Consider the following 24,440-nt stretch of genomic DNA (forward strand, 5'->3'; position numbering starts at 1 on the left):
CTACAGAGCAGTAGATGTCCGTTCTGCAAAGCAGTAGAGGTAGGTTCTACAGAGCAGTAGAGGTAGGTTCTACAGAGCAGTAGAGGTAGGTTCTACAGAGCAGTAGATGTAGGTTCCGCAAAGCAGTAGTGGTAGGTTCTGCAAAGCAGTAGAGGTAGGTTCCGCAAAGCAGTAGAGGGAGGTTCAACGGAGCAGTAGAAGTAGGTTATACAGATAAGTAGAGATAGGTTCTACAGAGTAGAAGAGGTAGGTTCTACACAGCAGTAGAGGTAGGTTCTGCAAAGCAGTAGAGGGAGGTTCTACAGAGCTGTAGAAGTAGGTCCTACAGATTAGTAGAGGTAGGTTCTGCAGAGCAGTAGAGGTAGGTTCTGCAGAGCAGTAGAGGTAGGTTCTGCAGAGCAGTAGAGGTAGGTTCTGCAGAGCAGTAGAGGTAGGTTCTACAGAGTTGAAGAGGTAGGTTCTACAGAGTTGAAGAGGTAGGTTCTACAGAGCAGTAGATGTAGGTTCCGCAAAGCAGTAGTGGTAGGTTCTGCAAAGCAGTAGAGGTAGGTTCCGCAAAGCAGTAGTTGTAGGTTCTACAGAGCAGTCGAGGTAGGTTCTTCAGAGCAGCAGAGGTAGGTTATACAGAGCAGTAGAGGAAGGTTCTACAAAGTAGAAGAGGTAGGTTCAACAGAGCAGTATAGGTAGGTTCTGCAAAGCAGTAGAGGTAGGTTCTACAGAGCAGTAGAGGTAGGTTCTACAGAGCAGTAGAGGTAGGGTCTACAGATTAGAAGAGGTAGGTTCTACAGACCAGTAGACGTAGGTTCTACAAAGCAGAAGAGGTAGGTTCAACAGAGCAGTATAGGTAGGTTCTGCAAAGCAGTAGAGGTAGGTTCTACAGAGCAGTAGAGGTAGGTTCTACAGAGCAGTAGAGGTAGGTTCTACAGAGCAGTAGAGGTAGGTTCTACAGAGCAGTAGAGGTAGGTTCTGCAAAGCAGTAGAAGTAGGTTCTACAGAGCAGTAGAGGTAGGTTCTACAGAGCAGTCGAGGTAGGTTCTACAGAGCAGTAGATGTCGGTTCTGCAAAGCAGTAGAGGTAGGTTCTACAGAGCAGTAGAGGTAGGTTCTACAGAGCAGTAGAGGTAGGTTCTACAGAGCAGTAGATGTAGGTTCCGCAAAGCAGTAGTGGTAGGTTCCGCAAAGCACTAGAGGTAGGTTCCGCAAAGCAGTAGAGGGAGGTTCCACGGAGCAGTAGAAGTAGGTTATACAGATAAGTAGAGATAGGTTCTACAGAGTAGAAGAGGTAGGTTCTACACAGCAGTAGAGGTAGGTTCTGCAGAGCAGTAGAGGTAGGTTCTACAGAGTTGAAGAGGTAGGTTCTACAGAGTTGAAGAGGTTGGTTCTACAGAGTTGAAGAGGTTGGTTCTACAGAGTAGAAGAGGTAGGTTCCACAAAGTGGTAGAGGTAGGTTCTACAGAGCGGTAGAGTCAGGTTCTACAGAGCGGTAGAGGCAGGTTCTACAGAGCGGTAGAGGTAGGTTCTTCAGAGTAGAAGAGGTAGGTTCTGCAGAGTAGAAGAGGTAGGTTCTACAGAGCAGCAGAGGTAGGTTCTACAGAGCAGTAGAGGGAGGTTCTACAGAGCAGCAGAGGTAGGTTCTACAGAGCAGTAGATGTAGGTTCTACAGAGCAGTAGAGGTAGGTTCTGCAGAGCAGTAGAGCTAGGTTCTGCAGAGCAGTAGAGGTAGGTTCTGCAGAGCAGTAGAGGTAGGTTCTACAGAGTAGTAGAGGGAGATTCTACCGAGCCAGCTTGGGGCACTCAAAGCAATGGGTCGAAAAACTATTGCTCAACACAAATCGCTTCTCACAGGTAAAAAAAATGATTGAAATGAGCCCCCTGGTTCCAGATCTGTTTTGGTAATGCAAGTTGGCAAGACAGCGCGAACAGATGTGGGACCAGACTACTTCAGTGTTGCCTATTACCACGATCCCAGGATCTGGGTGAGGAGGTTTTACAGTGACGGAGAAAGGCCAGAAACACAGGGGCCTCAGCGAAAGTAATGTGAAATAAATTCACCAGAACAGCGAAAATCCTCAACCAGCAGTCAGTCTCTGACTTGGATATGAAACGCAGAGCAAAACATTTATGGAAATGAGAACGGTAATCCCCTTGAAACTCTGCTCCTGTTTCTCTCTTTCTTTCTCTCTTTCTTTCTTTTTTGTTTCTCATCATTGAGAGAAACAAAAAACACCAAAGCAGCTGAGAAGTGTTTCTGAGAAATTGTGCCGAGTAGAAAGAGAGAGAGAGAGCGAGAGCGATAGAAAGAGATAGAGAGATACTTTCCCGTTGGATCTCTCAGCTCTCCGACTGTTTTCCCAAGCTGAGAGGAGGAAGAGAGGCGAGGAGGAGAGGAGGAGAGGAGGCATGGAGAAGGAGAGGAGAGGTGGGGGGAGGATAGCCTCGGTATGGCAGATGCTTTCGTCATCCAAGTTAATTATCTCGACCCTGTTGGTTAAGAGCTCTTTAACGGTGCCTCGCGTTGAGTGGGGGCCCTGGGCCCACTGACCCCTACACCTGACGCCAGCCTTTAAACAACCAAGCTTTATAGAGCCAAGCAGCTCTAATTGAAATGGTAGAAGAGAGAAGAGAGGCTTGGCCGACCTGCTTCGCTTGCCAAGGCCCCATCACTTTTATAGCAACCTGTGCATGGAGCTCCACCATGAGGCCTATGTTAGTTAGTTATGAAGGCTCTGCATGGAGCTTTGTCGTGCGGTCTACTGTGTAGTTAGTTACCAAGCCTCTGCACGGAGCTCGTCCATGAGGCCTACTGTAGGTGGAAAGCCCTTTACAGCCTCTGCATGGACCAAGTCTTTGAGGCTTCCTGTACATCTATCAATTCTCTGCACAGCATCTGCACTTAGCTCCTCCGTGAGGTCTACTGTGGGGTTAGTTACCAAGCCTCTGCACAGAGCTCCTCCGTGAGGCCTACTGTAGGGTTAGTTACCAAACCTCTGCACGGAGCTCCTCCGTGAGGCCTACTGTGGGGTTAGTTACCAAAACCTGGCTGCTGCAGTGCTGTCTCCTCCCACTTTCCATTAGAGAAAGGCTCATTCCACAACTATCTGAGACTAATCACCTGTTACTTGTTACTACGGGTTGCCCCCCCCCTTTGGGTTGTGCCGTGGCGGAGATCTTTGTTGGCTATACTCTGCCTTGTCTCAGGATGGTAAGTTTGCGGTTGAAGATTTCCCTCTAGTGGTGTGGGGGCTGTGCTTTGGCAAAGTGGGTGGGGTTATATCCTGCCTGTTTGGCCCTGTCTGGGGTTTCATCGGATGGGGCCACAGTGTCTCCTGACTCCTCCTGTCTCAGCCTCCAGTATTTATGCTGCAGTAGTTTATGTATCGGGGGGATAGGGTCAGTCTGTTATATCTGGAGTATTTCTCCTGTCTTATCCGGTGTCCTGTGTGAATTTAAGTATGCTCTCTCTAATTCTCTCTTTCTGACTTTCTTTCTCTCTCTCGGAGGACCTGAGCCCTAGGACCATGCCTCAGGACTACCTGGCATGATGACTCCTTGTTGTCCCCAGTCCACCTGGCTGTGCTGCTGCTCCAGTTTCAACTGTTCTGCCTGCGGCTATGGAACACTGACCTGTTCACCGGACGTGCTACCTGTCCCAGACCTGCTGTTTTCAACTCTCTAGAGACAGCAGGAGCGGTAGAGATACTCTGAATGGTCGGCAATGAAAAGCCAACTGACATTTACTCCTGAGGTGCTGACCTGTTGCACCCTTGACAACCACTGTGATTATTATTATTTGACCCTGCTGGTCATCTATGAACGTTTGAACATCTTAGCCACGTTCTTTTTTAATCTCCACCCGGCACAGCCAGAAGAGCACTGGCCACCCCTCATAGCCTGGTTCCTCTCTAAGTTTCTTCCTAGGTTTTGGCCTTTCTAGGGAGTTTTTCCTAGCCACCGTGCTTCTACACCTGCATTGCTTGCTGTTTGGGGTTTTAGGCTGGGTTTCTGTACAGCACTTTGAGATATCAGCTGATGTAAAAAGGGATTTATACATAAATGTGATTGATTGATTGATTTGTCTTGCCAATGTTACATGGGGAAACAGTTACCCCTCTCTACCCCCCTCTCTCCCCCTTCTACCCCCTCTCCTCTGTCCCCTCTCTCCCCTCTTCTTCCTAATATGCCCTTAAAGTCTACTGTCATACTGTCAAACCAGCAAGAGCTGGTCTGCCTCCCATTGGTCCTGGTAAAAACAATGCACTTCATAGGGACTTGGGTGCCATTTGGGATGCAGATTTGGTTTGGCTCCCTGCACAGTGCTAACCGCTCCGCTCCCCTCAGACAGCTTTAGAACACAGGGAGAAACACAGTGAGTTGGCCCACTTTGCTATGACACACAGGGCGTAGAGCGTGAGAATGATGTAAACATTTCTGTAAATGACTCTAGGAGCTAACTCAATCTGGTAGGAATTAGGACAGAGTTGACATGTACTTTATAAAAGTGTCACGCATGTTCTAATGTGTACGCGTGGCTGGCAAGGATGGATCACAGGCAGGGATTTAATAGCTAGTAAATGTAGGAGTGATATAGAGGCCATGCGATTCAGGGAGTTTGGGTGCGTAAACAGCAGGGTTTTAGAAGGGAGGAGGAGGGGTTTAAGGGAGGGAGTAGGAGGAGGGAGGAGGGAGGAGGAGGGGTTGAGGGAGGGAGGGAGGGAGGAGGAGGAGGGAGGAGGGAGGAGGGAGGAGGAGGGGTTGAGGGAGGGAGTAGGAGGAGGGAGGAGGAGGGAGGAGGAGGGGGAGGAGGAGGGGTTGAGGGAGGGAGTAGGAGGAGGGAGGAGGGAGGGAGGAGGAGGGAGGGAGGGGAGTAGGAGGAGGGAGGAGGGAGAAGGAGGGAGGAGGAGGAGGGGTTGAGGGAGGGAGGGAGGGAGGAGGAGGGAGGAGGGAGGAGGGAGGAGGAGGGGTTGAGGGAGGGAGGAGGAGGGAGGATGGAGGAGGAGGGGTTGAGGGAGGAGGAGGAGGGAGGAGGAGGGGTTGAGGGAGGGAGGAGGAGGGAGGAGGGAGGAGGAGGGGTTGAGGGAGGGAGGAGGGAGGAGGGAGGGAGGAGGGGTTGAGGGAGGGAGGAGGGAGGAGGGGGGAGTCAGGGTTGCGGTTGTTAGTGTTTGCTTGACAGGTGATGCTGCAAACTTGGCCATTGATGGAGTTTGGGTGGGGGACAGCAGGGTATTGGGAGGGAGGGAGGGAGGTGTTAGTGGTTGGTTGACAGGTGACAGTGCCAACTTGGCTCTCGCTACCATGAAATAACAAAGACAAGCTCAACTTTTACTAAATTCTGTAGGTAAGTCTTTGGATGCTGTAGAGTAATCTGACTGTTATGGAAAAGCACTGGAAGATAAAGAAGAATCATAATTCACGTGTTGTGGCCATCAAACCTTTCTCAGCCTGATCAGTGCTTTGTGATTGCTGGCCATCTTTTTCATGCCATGTCGTAACAAGGGCTTGCATCCCAAATTGGCACCCTATTCCCTACATAGTACACTACTTTTGACCAGGGCCCATTACACCAGTGGAGGCTGGTGGGAGGAGCTATAGGATGTTGGGTATATTGTAATGGCTGGAATGGAATCAATGAAATGGTATCAAACATATCAAACATATGGAAACCAGTCCGTTCCAAACATTCCATTTCAGCCATTGCAATGAACCCATCCTCCTATAACTCTTCCCACCAGCCTCCACTGCATTAACCCCGTTTATGTAGGGACTAGGGTGCACTACTATTTCTCCAGTGTAGAAAGTGGTGCACTCTGTAGGGAATTGGGTGCCATTTGGGAAGCAGATTGGAGGTCATGTGTTCCTGTGTTCCCCAGGTTTGCGGGTCTTAGCAAGGTGAATACTCTGCTCAGAGAACAGCTGGGAACAGGCCGGCCCAGCCAATCAGGGTCTGACGGAGAGCCTGCGCATCTCCATCCAAGACTTGGAGCAGAACAATGCTTGACTGCGCAAAGAACAAGAGATGAGAACCCGAGAGATGACGGTAGATCCAGGGGAGAGCCAGGGAGAACTAGGAAGAACCAGATTGAACTAGGGAGAACCAGTGTAGAAGCAGATATAACTATGGGAGAACCAGGGAGAACTAGATTGAACTATGGAGAACCAGTGTAGAAGCAGATAGACCTATGGGAGAACCAGAGAGAACCAGGAGAGAACTAGGAAGAACCAGATAAAACAAAGGAGAACCAGTGTAGAAGCAGATAGACCTATGGGAGAACCAGAGAGAACCAGGAGAGAACTAGGAAGAACCAGATAAAACAAAGAAGAACCACTGTAGAAGCAGATAGAACTATGGGAGAACCAGGGAGAACCGGGGGAGAACTAGGAAGAACCAGATAAAACTAGGGAGAACTAGAGGAGAATCAAGTTGAGCAATTCCTTATCCCTCTCTGTGGACACGTTGAGGAACTTCTTATCCCTCTCTGTGGACACCTTGAGTAACTTCTTATCCCTCTCTGTGGACACGTTGAGTAACTTCTTATCCCTCTCTGTGGACACGTTGAGTAACTTCTTATCCCTCTCTGTGGACACGTTGAGTAACTTCTTATCCCTCTCTGTGGACACATTGAGTAACTTCTTATCCCTCTCTGTGGACACATTGAGTAACTTCTTATCCCTCTCTGTGGACATGTTGAGTAACTTCTTATCCCTCTCTGTGGACATGTTGAGTAACTTCTTATCCCTCTCTGTAGACTCTCACATTGAGAAACTTCTCTCTTTACCACGGAGTTCACATGAGGTGGGAATTCCATTCAAACCCTGTTTTGTCAATTCATACTCATTCTTTGTTAATTTCTTTGTTATGATTTTTGAACTTTTGTTTCCTGTGAAAACATTCCAAAGGCTGAAAAATGAACAAGATTTTTTTTTCACAGTGCAAACACTCTGGCAAGCTCTAGCAACTCATGCTGCAAACAGCCACATCTGTTGATACAAGGGAAGAGAATAGTGTTTGTTACTGTGTGTAGGTACAGTATGGTCTGTTTGGATTAACAATAGATCTAGTGTGACTGTTGCTCATGGTAATATGAGTAGATCAGTTGGATAACAACTCTCACCCCCACCCTGACCCCCCGTACCCCATCTCCCATCCAGACATGTGCCTCTCGACAGGGTCGTTAGCAGACCTATGTGAGGGCCTTGTGGCGCCAGCCAGCCTCCCTACGGAGCACCTTCACCCAGCTCAGGACCTCCGCTGACAGGTGAGCGTGGCACCTTGTCAGGAACCGTTCAAGACCTCCTCAAAACACCACCCTTACCTCATCCAGAGCCCAGCCAGGAACCTGATAACTACCTATCAAAACCCTTCCAGGAACCTGATAACTACCTTCAAAACCCTTCTAGGAACCTTGACAGAAACCCCTCCAGGCCCCTTCTGAATACCCTTCCTTCCAGCCTTTTTCTACACACCCACTCCAACAATCCCATACAGTACCCTCACCAGAAACTGTGGAGGAACCATCCAGGAACCCTAGGATCAAATAAGCACCCAGTGGTGGAAAAAGTACCCAATTGTCATACTTGAGTAAAAGTAAAGATACCATAATAGAAAATGACTCCAGTAAGAGTGTCACGCCTCCTCCGGCTCTTCCCCCTGGAGCTCGAGGGTGCCAGGCTCCCCAGCATTGCGCGCTCCTGCCACCATCATTATGCACATCTGCCTTCTCCCTGTCACGTGCATCAGTAATTATTGGACTCAACTGGACTCAATCACCTCTGTCATTAACTTCCCTATATACAGTGCCTTGCAAAAGTATTCATCCCCCTTGGCATTTTTCCTATTTTGTTGCATTACAACCTGTAATTTAAATGAATTTTTATTTGAATTTCATGTAATGGACATACACCACCAAGCAAGCGGCACCATGAAGACCAAGGAGCTCTCCAAACAGGTCAGGGACAAAGTTGTGGAGAAGTACAGATCAGAGTTGGGTTATAAATAAATATCTGAAACTTTGAATATCCCACAGAGCACCATTAAATCCATTATTAAAAAATGTAAAGAATATGGCATCACAAAAAACCTGCCAAGAGAGGGCCGCCCACCAAAACTCACAGACCAGGCAAGGAGGGCATTAATCAGAGAGGCAACAAGGAAACAAAAATAACCCTGAAGGAGTTGCAGAGCTCCACAGCGGAGATTGGAGTATCTGTCCATAGGACCACTTTAAGCCATACACTCCACAGAGCTGGGCTTTACGGAAGAGTGGCCAGAAGAAAGCCATTGTTTAATGAAAAAAAAATAAGCAAACACGTTTGGTGTTCGCCAAAAGGCATGTGATGAGACTAAAATTGAGCTTTTTGGCCATCAAGGAAAACGCTATGTCTGGCTCAAACCCAACCCCTCTCATCATCTCGAGAGGACCATCCCCACAGTGAAGCATGGTGGTGGCAGCATCATCCTGTGGGATGTTTTTCATCGGCAGGGACTGGGAAACTGGTCAGATTTAAAGGTATGATGGATGGCACTAAATAGAGGGAAATTCTTCAGGGAACCCTGTTTCAGTCTTCCAGAGATTTGAGACTGGGACAGAGGTTCACCTTCCAGCAGGACAATGACCCTAAGCATACTGCTAAAGCAACACTCAAGTGGTTTAAGGGGAAACATTTAAACGTCTTGGAATGGCCTAGTCAAAGCCCAGACATCAATCCAATTGAGAATCTGTGGTATGACTTAAAGATTGCTGTACGCCGGCGGAACCCATCCAACTTGAAGGAGCTGGAGCAGTTTTGCTTTGAAGAATGGGCAAAAATCCCAGTGGCTAGATATGCCAAGCTTATAGAGACATACGCCAAGAGACTTTCAGCTGTAATTGCTGTAAAAGATGGCTCTACAAAGTATTGACTTTGGGGGGTGAATAGTTATACACGCTCAAGTTTTCTGTTTTTTTGTCTTATATATCTTGTTGTTTCACAAGAAAAAATATTTTGCATCTTCAAAGTGGGAGGCATGTTATGTAAATGACATGATACAAACCCCTAAAAATCTATTTTGTTTCCAGGTTGTAAGGCAACAATATAGGAAAAATGCCAAGAGGGTGAAAACTTTCGCAAGCCACTGTATGTCTGGTTCTCCCCTCTGTTCCCTGCTTCAGCATTAATTGTCGTTTGTCTTTGTTTACCCATGTGCTGACGCTGTTCCTGTTCTGTTACCTGTCTGTTCCTGATCAAATGTTGACTCCCTGTACCTGGTTCTCATCTCCGGCGTCGGTCCTTACAAAAACTGAAAGTCACTCAGTAAAATACTACTTCAGTAAAAGTCTAAAAGTGTTTGGTTTTCAATATACTTATGTATCAAAAGTAAATGTAATTGCAAAAAAATATACTGAAGTATTAAAAGTAAAAGTATAAATCATTTCAAATTCCCTATATTAAGCAAACCAGACGGCACCATTTTCTTGTTTTTATATTTATAGCCAGGGGCACTCTCCAACACTCAGGCATTTACAAACAAAGCATTTGTGTTTAATGAGTCTGCCTGATCAGAGGCAATAGAGATGACCAGGGATGTTCTCTTGATAAGTGCATGAATTTGAATCTTTTCCGGTCCTGCTAGCCATTCAAAATGTAACAAGTACTTTTGGATGTTAGGGAAAATGTATGGAGTAAAAAGTACATGTTCCTTAGGAATGTAGTGAAGTAAAAGTAAACATTTAAAAAAATATAAATAGTGAAGTAAAGTACATATACCCCAAAAAACGACTTAAGTAGTACTTAAGTATTTTTACTTAAGTACTTTACACCACTACAAGCACCCCACCTCTCCTCCTCTACCCTTCCATCCTAAACCCTTCCACCCCCTGAACCCCCTCCATCCATCCCTGCCCAGGATCAAAGGGTCCTGGGCAGGGAGGGGGGGGGGGGTCACTCTGCTCGCCCAGCTCGGTGCTTCCTTGCTGGGGACGGCTGGTCTGAGGTGCCCCTGGTCTGCATCTGAGCCATCCATCATGAGGCTGAACACCTGGCTTATGTCATGTATAAACGCCTGGGAACATCGTTGAGTAGTGCTGTAGTAAGGATTACTCTGATCTGCTTGTGGACAGCGAGGACCGTGTTGAGAGCTTAATCGTTACAGGCAGAATCCATCTTGTCCTCTATAGAAACAACAGAACAGAGCCTTTTTCCTAATTAAAAACCAATGGGTCACGACTTCAAAACTACAAACATTGGGTCTGTTTTCTGTTTTCTCACAAACCTAGGGGAGAGTGGGGTTAGTCGATCCACCCCTTGTTTCTTGGAAACCATACAAAAAATGAATCATGTGGCCAAATATTTAGGAAGAGGTCATCATTTCATGGAGTCTGTGAAGGAAGAAACCACATGGAAAAAGTGGTAAGGAGATTTTCACAAAAGTAAAATGTATTTATTGTGTTATAGGTTTCATGATGCATCTGCTGTAAATCATTTTAAGATTGCGTCTCTATAAACTACGAGTTAAAATTAAAAAAGTTAAAATGACAGTGAATCCTTATAGCTGTAAGTTGATCCAATGGCCACCATACCCCATACAAATTATTAATAACATTTTGTCCGTTTCTATGCATAATATTTTAGCGATGCCTATGCAATGCAAGATAGTGCATTGTTATTGTTACAGAGAAGATATCATCACGCTCTGTGTATACTTAAAACAAGCAGGAGTCTAGCCCCCTTTGAAGTTCTTTGAGAGAGCAGCCAAGGAAGTGAGAGAATGGAAGAAGTCCATTTGAGCAGCAGCAAGGAATGAAAACATGAACTAAATAACATGGAATAGTTACACAGAAAATTACCATGTACCTGTGCTAAAGAGAGGCTATGACAGAGTAGCAGAGGAACACAAGGTCTTATCTAAATATATATGACGGAGTAGCAGAGGAACACAAGGTCTTATCTAAATATATATGACGGAGTAGCAGAGGAACACAAGGTCTTATCTAAATATATATGACAGAGTAGCAGAGGAACACAAGGTCTTATCTAAATATATATGACGGAGTAGCAGAGGAACACAAGGTCTTATCTAAATATATATGATGGAGTAGCAGAGGAACACAAGGTCTTATCTAAATATATATGACGGAGTAGCAGAGGAGCACAAGGTCTTATCTAAATATATATGACGGAGTAGCAGAGGAACACAAGGTCTTATCTAAATATATATGACGTAGCAGAGGAACACAAGGTCTTATCTAAATATATATGACAGAGTAGCAGAGGTCTTGTCTAAATTACAGGCAACATTTGCACTGAACTAAAGGCTAGAGCTGCCGCTATCAAGGAGCGGGGCTCTAACCCGGAAGCTTATAAGAAATCCCGCTATGCCCTCCGATGAACCATCAAACAGGCAAAGCGTCAATACAGGACTAAGATCGAATCGTACTACACCGGCTCTGACGCTTCGTGCCATGGATCATCACTGGAGGCTCCGGACCATGGATTATCACTGGAGGCTTTGTGCCATGGATCATCACTACAGGCTCCGGGCCATGGATCATCACTGGAGGCTTCGTGCCATGGATCATCACTGGAGGCTTCGGACAATGGATCATCACTGGAGGCTTCTTACGTGGAGCCGGAACAGGTCTCACCGGACTGGGGAGACGCACTGGAGGCCGGGTGCGCAGAGCAGGCACAGGGTATACTGGGCCGTGGAGGCGCACTGGAGGTCTGGAGCTTAGGGCTGGCACAATCCGTCCTGGCTGGATGCTTACTTTAGCCTGGCAAGTGCGGGGCGCTGGCACAGGATGAACTGGGCTGTGAAGGCGCACTGGCGACACAGTGTGTAAAGCTGGCGCAGGATATCCTGGACCGAGGAGGCGCACTGGAGACCAGGAGCGCTGAGCTGGCACAATCCGTCCTGGCTGAATGCCCACTCTAGCACGGCAAATGCGGGGCGCAGGCACAGATCGCACCGGGCTATGAATGTGCACTGGCGATATAGTGCGCATCACAGCATAACTCGGTGCCTGACTGGTCACATGCTCCCTATGGTAAGCACGGGGAGTTGGCTCAGGTCTGAACCCTGACTTAGCCAATCTCCCCGTATGCCCCCCCCCCCAAAACATTTGGGGGCTGCCTCATGCTTGCCTCGTTGCCGTGCTAGTTCCTCATCTCGTCGCCGCTCTGCTTTCGCTGCCTCCACCTGTTCCCATGGGAGGCGATCCCATCCATCCTGGATCTCCTCCCACGTCCAGGATCCCTTGCCATCCAGGATGTCTTCCCAGGTTCATGTCTCCTGACCACGCTGCTTGGTCCTTTGTGGTGGGATCTTCTGTAACGTTTGTCGTAGAGAGGAGACCAAGGTGCAGCGTGGTAAGTGCTCATGATTAAATTGTATTTATACTCAGAACACTAAACAAAATAACAAACAAAGGAAGGAAGGAAGGAAGGAAGGAAGGAAGGAAGGAAGGAAGGAAGGAAGGAAGGAAGGAAGGAAGGAAGGAAGGAAGGAAGGAAGGAAGGAAGGAAGGAAGGAAGGAAGGAAGGAAACCGAACATCACGTTCTGCAGGCTTTCACTGAGCTGTACAAAAAACAGATCCCACAACTGAAGGAGGGAAAAAGGGCTGCCTAAGTATGATTCCCAATCAGAGACAACGATAGACAGCTTCCTCTGATAAGGAACCATACTCGGCCAAACACAAAGAAATACAAAAACTAGATTGCCCACCCCACATCACACCCTGACCTAACCAAACTAGAGGAAATAAAACGTCTCTCTAAGGTCAGGGCATGACACACTTGTAGGCTCAGTCGCTGGTATAATTCTATTTACAAAGCCATTTTGGGTTCACTACCTTTTTATTTGGGTGTTTTTATTGTTCAGAAATGTGGTGGGTACTCTCTTCGTTCGCTGGACTTTTTCCTGCTAACTGTTCCAAATGTCCGAATTGAATTTGGTAAAAGGGTTTTTATGTACTCTGCGCCATCGGCTTGGAACGCCTTACAAAATACTTGTAAACTGCAAGAACTTGTCCCGATTGGTGTTTTTAAATCACTGATGAAGGATTTTGAGACTGATTACCTGACCTGACAATGTTTTTAATTTGCTGTTTTATTATATTGTTTTACTCATGTGAATTCTATGGTTTTTACTAGACTAATTGTAGTTTTTCATGTTGTCTGTCTGTAATTTTTGTAATGACTTGGTGCTGCCTATCTTGGCCAGGACCCTCTTGAAAAAGAGATTTCAAATCTCAATGAGCCCTTCCTGGTTAAATAAATGTTAAATAAAAATTAAAGAAATAAATTAAAGAACAGCAGGCTAAGTTATGAGGTGAAAAAGGAGCAAATTATTAGGGTGAGGCACATGGGCTACTAACATCTTACTACACAACATACACTTAGTATTACTTTCTTAGCTACAGTATACATATCTCAAATCAAATCAAATTTATTTATATAGCCCTTCTTACATCAGCTGATATTTTGTATTTATTTTTTATTTCACCTTAATTTAACCAGGTAGGCAAGTTGAGAACAAGTTCTCATTTACAATTGCGACCTGGCCAAGATAAAGCAAAGCAGTTCGACAACATACAACAACACAGAGTTACACATGGAGTAAAACAAACATACAGTCAATAATACAGTAGAAAAATAAGGCTATATACAATGTGAGCAAATGAGGTGAGATAAGGGAGGTAAAGGCAAAAAAAGTCCATGGTGGCAAAGTAAATACAATATAGCAAGTAAAACACTGGAATGGTAGATTTGTAGAGGAAGAAAGTGCAAAGTAGAAATAGAGATAATGGGGTGCAAAGGAGCAAAATAAAATAAATAAATACAGTAGGGGAAGAGGTAGTTGTTTGGGCTAAATTGTAGATGGGCTATGTACAGGTGCAGTGATCTGTGAGCTGCTCTGACAGCTGGTGCTTAAAGCTAGTGAGGGAGATAAGTGTTTCCAGTTTCAGAGATTTTTGTAGTTTGTTCCAGTCATTGGCAGCAGAGAACTGGAAAGAGAGACGGCCAAAGGAGGAATTGGCTTTGGGGGTGACCAGAGAGATATACCTGCTGGAGTGCGTGCTACAGGTGGGTGCTGCTATGGTGACCAGTGAGCAGAGATAAGGGGGGACTTACCTAGCAGGGTCTTGTAGATGACCTGGAGCCAGTGGGTTTGGCGACGATTATGAAACGAAGGCCAGCCAACGAGAGCGTACAGGTCGCAGTGGTGGGTAGTATATGGGGCTTTGGTGACAAAACGGATGGCACTGTGATAGACTGCATCCAGTTTGTTGAGTAGGGTTTTGGAGGCTATTTTGTAAATGACATCGCCAAAGTCGAGGATCGGTAGGATGGTCAGTTTTACGAGGGTATGTTTGGCAGCTTGAGTGAAGGATGCTTTGTTGCGAAATAGGAAGCCAATTCTTGATTTAACTTTGGATTGGAGATGTTTGATGTGAGTCTGGAAGGAGAGTTTACAGTCTAACCAGTCACCTAGGTATTTGTAGTTGTCCACATATTCTAAGTCAGAACCGTCCAGAGTAGTGATGAAGGACAGGCGGGCAGGTGCAGGCAGCGATCGGTTGAAGAGCATGCATTTAGTTTTACTTGTATTTAGGAGCAGTTGGAGGCCACGGAAGGAGAGTTGTATGGCATTGAAGCTCGTCTGGAGGTTAGTTAACACAGTGTCCAAAGAAGGGCCAGAAGTATACAGAATGTGGTCGTCTGCGTAGAGGTGGATCAGAGACTCACCAGCAGCAAGAGCGACATCATTGATGTATACAGAGAAAAGAGTTGGCCCAAGAATTGAACCCTGTGGCACCCCCATAGAGACTGCCAGAGGTCCGGACAACAGGCCCTCCGATTTGACACACTGAACTCTATCAAAGAAGTAGTTGGTGAACCAGGCGATGCAATCATTAGAGAAACCAAGGCTATTGAGTCTGCCGATGAGGATGTGGTGATAGACAGAGTCGAAAGCTTTGGCCAGGTCAATGAAAACGGCAGCACAGTATTGTTTCTTATTGATGGCGGTTACGATATCGTTTAGGACCTTGAGCGTGGCTGAGGTGCACCCATGACCAGCTCTGAAACCAGATTGCATAGCCGAGAAGGTGCGGTGGGATTCGAAATGGTCGGTAATCTGTTTGTTGACTTGGCTTTCGAAGACCTTAGAAAGGCAGGGTAGGATGGATATAGGTCTATAGCAATTTGGGTCAAGAGTGTCCCCTCCTTTGAAGAGGGGGATGACAGCAGCTGCTTTCCAATCTATGGGAATCTCAGACGACACGAAAGAGAGGTTGAACAGGCTAGTAATAGGGGTTGCAATAGTTTCTGCAGATAATTTTAGAAAGAAAGGGTCCAGATTGTCTAGCCCTGCTGATTTGTAGGGGTCCAGATTTTGCAGCTCTTTCAGAACATCAGCTGAATGGATTTGGGAGAAGGAGAATTGGGGAAGGCTTGGGCAAGTAGCTGTGGGGGGTGCAGTGCTGTTGACTGCAGTAGGGGTAGCCAGGTGGAAAGCATGGCCAGCCGTAGAAAAATGCTTATTGAAATTCTCAATTATAGTGGGTTTATCGGTGGTGACAGAGTTTCCTATCCTCAGTGCAGTGGGCAGTTGTGAGGAGGTGTTCTTATTCTCCATGGACTTTACAATGTCCCAGAACTTTTTTGAATTTGTGTTGCAGGAAGCAAATTTCTCCTTGAAAAAGCTAGCCTTAGCTTTTCTAACTGCCTGTGTATATTGGTTTCTAACTTCCCTGAAAAGTTGCATATCACGGGGGATGTTTGATGCTAATGCAGAACGCCATAGGATGTTTTTGTGCTGGTCAAGGGCAGTCAGGTCTGGGGAGAACCAAGGGCTATATCTGTTCCTGGTTCTGAATTTCTTGAATGGGGCATGCTTATTTAAGATGGTGAGGAAGGCATTTAAAAAAAATAACCAGGCATCCTCTACTGACGGGATGAGGTCAATATCCTTCCAGGATACCAGGGCCAGGTCGATTAGAAAGGCTTGCTCGATGAAATGTTTTAGGGAGCGTTTGACAGTGATGAGTGCAGGTCGTTTGACCGTAGACCCATTACGGATGCAGGCAATGAGGCAGTGATCACTGAGATCTTGGTTGAAAACAGCAGAGGTGTATTTAGAGGGCAAATTGGTTAGGATGATATCTATGAGGGTGCCAGTGTTTACGGCTTTGGGGTGGTACCTGGTGGGTTCATTAATCATTTGTGTGAGATTGAGGGCGTCAAGCTTGGATTGTAGGATGGCTGGGGTGTCTCAAAGTGCTGTACAGAAACCCAGCCTAAAACCCCAAATAGCAAGTAATGCAGGTGTAGAAGCACGGTGGCTAGGAAAAACTCCCTAGAAAGGCCAAAACCTAGGAAGAAACCTAGAGAGGAACCAGGCTATGAGGGGTGGCCAGTCCTCTTCTGGCTGTGGCGGGTGGAGATTATAACAGATCGTGGCTAAGATGTTCAAATGTTCATAAATGACCAGCAGGGTCAAATAATAATAATCACAGTGGTTGTCGAGGGTGCAACAAGTCAGCACCTCAACAGTAAATGTCAGTTGCCTTTTCATAGCCGATCATTGAGAGTATCTCTACCGCTCCTGCTGTCTCTAGAGAGTTGAAAACAGCAGGTCTGGGACAGGTAGCACGTCCGGTGAACAGGTCAGTGTTCCATAGCCGCAGGCAGAACAGTTGAAACTGGAGCAGCAGTACGGCCAGGTGGACTGGGGACAGCAAGGAGTCATCATGTCAGGTATTCCTGAGGCATGGTCCTAGGGCTCAGGTCCTCCTCCGAGAGAAAGAAAGAAAGAATGAAAGAAAGAAAGAAAGAATTAGAGAGAGCACACAGGACACCGGATAAGACAGGAGAAATACTCCAGATATAACAGACTGACCCTAGCCCCCCGACACATAAACTACTGCAGCATAAATACTGGAGGCTGAGACAGGAGGGGTCAGGAGACACTGTGGCCCCATCCGATGATAACCCCGGACAGGGCCAAACAGGCAGGATATAACCCCACCCACTTTGCCAAAGCACAGCCCCCACACCACTAGAGGGAAAACTTCAACCACCAACTTACCATCCTGAGACAAGGCCGAGTATAGCCAACAAAGATCTCCGCCACGGCACAACCCAAGGGGGGGGGCATCAACCCAGACAGGAAGACCACGTCAGTGACTCAACCCACTCAATTGACGCACCCCTCCTAGGGACGGCATGGAAGAACACCAGTAAGCCAGTGACTCAGCCCCTGTAACAGAAGATCTCTTTGTTTCTTGGGACCTAGAACAAGCATCTCTGTTTTTTCCGAGTTTAAAATTAGAAAGTTTGCAGCCATCCACTTCCTTATATCTGAAACACAGGCTTCTAGCGAGGGCAATTTTGGGACTTCACCATTTTTGATTGAAATGTACAGCTGTGTGTCATCCGCATAGCAGTGAAATTTAACATTATGTTTTTGAATGACATCCCCAAGAGGTAAAATATATAGTGAAAACAATAGTGGTCCTAAAACGGAACCTTGAGGAACACCGAAATTTACAGTTGATTTGTCAGAGGATAAACCATTCACAGAGACAAACTGATATCTTTCCGACAGATAAGATCTAAACCAGGCCAGAACGTGTCCGTTTAGACCAATTTGGGTTTCCAATCTCTCCAAAAGAATGTGGTGATCGATGGTATCAAAAGCAGCACTAAGATCTAGGAGCACGAGGACAGATGCAGAGCCTCGGTCTGATGCCATTAAAAGGTCATTTACCACCTTCACAAGTGCAGTCTCAGTGCTATGATGGGGTCTAAAACCAGACTGAAGCGTTTCGTATACACATATCGCCCTGGCATATTACAGCATTTATGCAGCAGCATACAATACATTTTTGGACTCACATTGTTGTGCTCGGCTCACTTGAACAGTTGTTTTGATCGCGGCACAAATCATGCTTCATTAACAGCATGGTCAATGTTGAACGTTTGTCATTTAAAATTTGGAAAAGAGCCCCTTAATCCCAGATTTGGGAACCACACAGCCATTGTGACTGATTCCCTTGTTGTGTCATGTTAAATGTCCAATAGCCGATGAGCACCGATATGTTTTATCTATAATTTCTCTTCAATATTTCTCTTCATATGACAAGGATGAAAATGGATTTGCAAGTAGATTGTCGACTTGATTCATGATGACTGCTAGCTAAGATTTTGAAAGTATGGTGTTGACATGATCAGTCCAATCAAAGCTACTGTACATATAACATGATTTTAAGGAAATTTTATCTGTGGCCAATGACCTTGAGCCTTCTTGGATGGGCACTTCTATGGCAGCAGCCGAAGGGCTAGAATGTTCAATGTCTCCTCTTACACTTGGCAGTGATGTAAGTCCCCATGAGTGACAGAACACTGAGCCAATCACGGCGCAATGCTCCGTATTTTCTGCTGGTTTATCCCCACCATCACTGAAAGCACTGAGCTAGGCTGAAACACCTGCATTTTGGAGCTGTCTTACTCAAGATAACAAAAAGAGACCATGTTTGTATGTGGCTTTATTAAGTCAATGATATATATTATTTTTTACATTGTTTGCAAACTGATATATAACACATATTAATGTCAAAATAACATGCACAACAGGCAAGCCCCCCCTCAGGGACAAGCTGAGGGAAGCCATGCAGCTGCAGGGACACAGGGGCGCTCAGAAAGTAGAGCTCAACTCCAGGTCTGTCTGTCTGTACATCTGTCTGTACATCTGTCTGTACATCTGTCTGTACATCTGTCTGTACATCTGTCTGTACATCTGTCTGTACGTCTGTCTGTCTGTCTGTCTGTCTGTCTGTCTGTCTGTCTGTCTGTCGCTGGGATGCTGAGAAAGTAGACTCCAGGTTTTCTGTTTCTCCTTGACTGCCTGCAAAACCAAGGTGAAATTACCACCCTTAATAATATATTTGTGTTGTCAATCTCAATGAAATTGAGAGTATTTCTTCACTGTTCTGCATTATTATCTAGTCTCATATGAATTGTTTTACCATTTCTGATTTAAAAAAATAAAAAATCAGTGAAATTGAAAAAAGGAAGATGGGAATTTCTAATACACCACGTCTATGAAGTCCTGCCCAGTGGTGAAATCCTTTCATCAATGGGATAGTACAAGGTCCTTTCTCTGTCTACAGAAAATACTTTGTCAGTTGGATCAAGTCAAGTCTTTCTGTGAAATGCCAAACCCTGGCTGGTAATACAGTAAGGCAGGAAAGACAATCAATCCTCCTGTATGATCTGAAGAACCATGTTCTGTGTTCTATAGCCAAAAAGACCTCCTGAACCTCAATACAGCTGATACCTGCCACATTCTCCACAGAGAATACAGCTGACATCTGCCACATTCTCCACAGAGAATACAGCTGACATCTGCCACATTCTCCACAGAGAATACAGCTGACATCTGCCACATTCTCCACAGAGAATACAGCTGACATCTGCCACATTCTCCACAGGCATTTGATCTCACAAGATTCAAAACTCTAATCTTTCCTAGATATTCCTAGAGTTTCCTAGAGATTCCTAGAGATTCCTAGCACAGGGGACATAAGGTTGAGGGTCTCTTTTTTTCACAATGGGTGGCGTGTGGATTCAAGAGAGTCAGGCGCAGGAGACAGAAGGATTCCGTGAATGAATTTAATAAAATATCCACACGGAAAATATGCAAAGGTATGGAGTGCAAGGTGTACAAAAAGAAACGCTCCACCCTTAAAAGAACGTAACCAGGGACGCAGCCCAGACGAATAGCGCAACTCCAAAAATACAGAACCACATGACAAACACACCCAGACAACATGAACAATCCTGCACAAACAACAAACCTAACTAACTAGCCTAAATACCCCTCCCCACTAACAACTAACACAAAACAGGTGCGCAACTAAGGCCTAGGCCTAACTAACCGAACGTGAAACATAAATCGATGGCAGCTAGTAGGCCGGCGACGACGACCGCCGAGCGCCGCCCGGGCGAGGAAGGGCGCCACTTTCCGTAGGTGTCGTGACACTTTTTCTTGCTGTGAGGTGCCAAAATGATCTGAAATGTGTGTGTGTGTGTGTGTGCGTGCGTGCGTGCGTGTGTGTGTGTATGTGTATATATATATATTGAAGGATCCTTGAGCTGACATACATGGTGAAGAACCTCAGAGCCCAGAACAGTGAGAAAGATGCCATCTTCACCAGTCTGGGCATGATGGTGAAACCCACACACAAACAAACACACACACACCCACACAGAAGATGGTGGGACCCCAGGCACCATGCGGTGCTTCAGGGTTAAACGTGTGGTCTGCTGTCTGTTGTCTGGGATCCTACCTCTTGATAAACTCCACCACTTCCTTTCTTACTGTCTGGAGGTGGCAGTCTGGGGTATGTCAGGGATAGGGTGGGAGATACCCCCCTCTATGGTCTGTACTTCAAGGCTGCCCCCCCCCCCCCCCCTCCACTGGCGCCTGTCTGACCCCCATGGCTTCCTGTGTGTTTGACCCTGTTGGTTTATAGGAGATGAGCAGAGCGGAGGAAATGGCTGAGATGGACAGCCTCCAGCAGGCCCTGACCAGCTTCACACATCAGGGCCGTTTCCTGACAATAACCCTGATGTCCTGACAATAACCCTGATGTAATGACCTTAACCCTGATGTCCTGACCTTAACCCTGATGTCCTGACACTAACCCTGATGTCCTGACCCTAACCCTGATGTAATGACCCTTACCCTGATGTAATGACTCTAACCCTGATGTCCTGACCCTAACCCTAATGTCCTGACCGAAACCCTGATGTCCTGACCGTAACCCTGATGTAATGACCTTAACCCTGATATAATGACCTTAACCCTGATGTAATGACCTTAACCCTGATGTAATTGTTCTAACCCTGATGTCCTGACCCTAACCCTGATGTAATTGTTCTAACCCTGATGTCCTGACTCTAACCCTGATGTCCTGACTCTAACCCTGATGTCCTGACTCTAACCCTGATGTCCTGATGCTAACCCTAATGTAATGACCCTAACCCTGATGTAATGACTCTAACCCTGATGTCCTGACCCTAACCCTGATGTCCTGACCCTAACCCTGATGTAATGACTCTAACCCTGATGTAATGACTCTAACCCTGATGTCCTGACCCTAACCCTGATGTAATGACAATAACCCTGATGTCCTGACCCTAACGCTGATGTCCTGACCCTAACCCTGATTTAATGACCCTAACCCTGATGTCCTGACCCTAACCCTGATGTCCTGACCCTAACCCTGATGTCCTGACCCTAACCCTGATGTCCTGACCCTAACCCCTAATGTAATGACCTTAACCCTGATGTCCTGACCATAACCCCTAATGTAATGACCCTAACCCTGATGTCCTGACCCTAACCCTGATGTCCTGACCCTAACCCTAATGTAATGACCCTAACCCTGATGTCCTGACAATAACCTTGATGTAATGACCTTAACCCTAATGTCCTGACCCTAACCCTAATGTAATGACCCCTTACCCTGACGTCCTGAACCTAAAACTGATGTCCTGACCCTAACCCTGATGTCCTGACCCTAACCCTGATGTCCTGACCCTAACCCTGATGTAATGACCCTAACCCTGATGTCCTGACCCTAACCCTAATATAATGACCCTAACCCTAATATAATGACCCTAACCCTGATGTCCTGACAATAACCCTGATGTAATGACCCTAACCCTGATGTCCTGATCCTAACCCTGATGTAATGACCCTTACCGCTTATCTTCCTTTGTAACTACAGATGGAGTCCCAGAGTGCAGAACAGGACATGTCAGTCACTAAGCTGCAGAGTCAGGAGGCGGGGCTAAGAGACTCTCTGGCCAAAAGAGCAGCTCTGAGTGAAGGCCTGGCCAATGACAAGGTGAAGCTCAACCGCATCCTGCTACAGGTGCATCTGAGTCTTGGGTAATGGGAAGGTAGCCAAGGCTCAGATCTCTTTGTGCTGTTTTACCAACTTGGCCATGACAATAACCATTGGAGTTGGCAAAACAGCACAAACAGTTCTGGGACCAGGCTAACGTGAAGGTACTACAAGTACTCAGACCTTTCAAGGGGCAGGTGCTCAAACTACCCCCCTTTATAATTAATATCTTGAAATTCAGAACATACCAACTGCATCATGGCAAAAGGAGTAGACTTGTGTGTAATTTGTTACAGAATTGCTAAACTTCTCTTTTAGTGCACTACTGCAAAAATGTGTAAAATTCCAGGAAATTATGTTCAGAGCTTGTAAAGAAGAATTTCACTGTAAGGTTCTCTGTTGTATTTGGCGCGTGTGTGACGAATACAATATGATTTTATTATTATTCCTCCTCCCTCTTCCTCCTCCCTCCCCTCCCAAACCCCACCAATCATCCCTCCCTCTTCCCCCTCGTCATTCCTCCTCAATCCATCCTCCTCCCACCCTCCTCCCTCCACCTCCTCTTCCCTTTTTCTTCCCTGCTTCATGCCACTAGTGATTCCCAGCTCTGAGTAGCTTTATGGGTCTCATTGTCACATTAAAACGCAGTGGGAGATATTGTCTCCATCTGCCTTGGTACTCAACACCTCTACCTATGATGGGACGAGAGTCTGTGGTTTGTGAGGAACAAGAGAGAAGAGAGGCAGTGGAGGCAGAGGATCCTCGTGTACACATACGAGGTGGACAGGATAAATAGATATTGCAGACATACAGTATAATATGGAAGCAGAAGAGGATGAGTGAAAGAACCAATAAATGAACGCCTGGGTGGCTGTTCCCCCACCCTCTACCCCTCCCTCCTTTCACCCTCTTAAACCCGATCCCAGATCTCTCCTGTTCTGTTTCCTCTCAATAACAATGGAAAGTACTCCATTTTCTGTTTTATTATCTGATCTATGGAACCACGGAACTTTGTGTGGTTCTCACAATAGAATCCTTAAAATTGGGACAATTCTATCTAGATAAATCCTTTGCTAAACATTTTCACGTAACTTATCTGCAAAAATAAATTAACTCTGTATGAAAAAAAGCTTAGCTACACACAACTAGCTCTCACAGTCTCAAGTCAGAATTAGATGTTTGTCTATATTTCTCAAATGTCAATATATCGAAGTGTTCAGGTTTAAGTTCAGGCATTCCTTTTTAAGGTTAGGGTTGAGATTAGGCATGAACTGAAACCTACTTGACGGTAACAGCGCTCACTGTTGCCCCTAGTGTCCAGTTTCAACATCGTCTCCCGAAGTACCAGGAAATAACTTGGCTATATACAGGAAGTACCAGGAAATAACTTGGCTATATACAGGGAGTACCAGGTAATAACATGGCTATATACAGGGAGTACCAGGTAATAACATGGCTATATACAGGAAGTACCAGGTAATAATTTGGCTATATACAGGGAGTGCCAGGTAATAACCTGGCTATACACAGGGAGTACCAGGTAATAACCTGGCTATATACAGGAAGTACCAGGTAATAGCTTGGCTATATACAGGGAGTACCTGGTAATAACATTGCTATATACAGGGAGTACCTAGTAATAACATGGCTATATACAGGAAGTACCTGGTAATAACATGGCTATATATAGGGAGTACCAGGTAATAACATGCTATATACAGGGAGTACCTGGTAATAACAAGGCTATATAGAGGGAGTACCAGGTTATAACATGCCTATATACAGGAAGTACCAGGTAATAATGTGTCTATATACAGGAAGTACCAGGTAATAACATTGCTTGGGGGTAGCAGCTGTTTAGGGTCCTATTGTTTCTGGACTTGTACCACTTGCAATGCGGTAGTAGAGAGAATAGTTATAGAGGTCCTGGATGGCAGGGAGCTTAGCCCCAGTGATGTACTGGGTCGTACTCACCACCCTCTGTAGCGCCTTGAGGTCGGGTGCCTTGCAGTTGTTATACCAAGCGCTTATATACCGAGTCAAGATGCTCTCAATGGTTCAGCTGTATAACCTTTTGAGGATCAGGGGGCCCATTCCAAATCTTTTCGCTGTCGTGCCCCCTTCACAACTGTGTGGATGTGTGTGGACACCGAGGAACTTGAAGCTCTCGATCGGCTCCACTGCAACCCCATTGATGTGGATGGGAACGAGCTCACCCCTCTGTTTCCTGTAGTCCCTGATCAGCTCCTTTGTCTTGCTGACATTGAGGGAGAGGTTGTATTCCTGGTATTACACTGCCAGGTCTCTGACCTCCTCCCTACAGTGCATTGGTATGTATTCAGACCCTTTGACTTTTTCCACATTTTGTTACGTTATAACGGATTAAATAGTTTTTTCCCTCATCAATTTATACACAATACCCCATAATGACATCACAATACACCATAATGACATCACAATACACCATAATGACATCATAATACCCCATAATGACATAACAATACACCATAATGACATCACAATACCCCATAGCGACAAAGCAAAAAC

The sequence above is a fragment of the Salmo salar genome, chromosome ssa10 (genome assembly GCF_905237065.1).
Source record: "Salmo salar chromosome ssa10, Ssal_v3.1, whole genome shotgun sequence".
Lineage (NCBI taxonomy): Eukaryota > Metazoa > Chordata > Actinopteri > Salmoniformes > Salmonidae > Salmo > Salmo salar.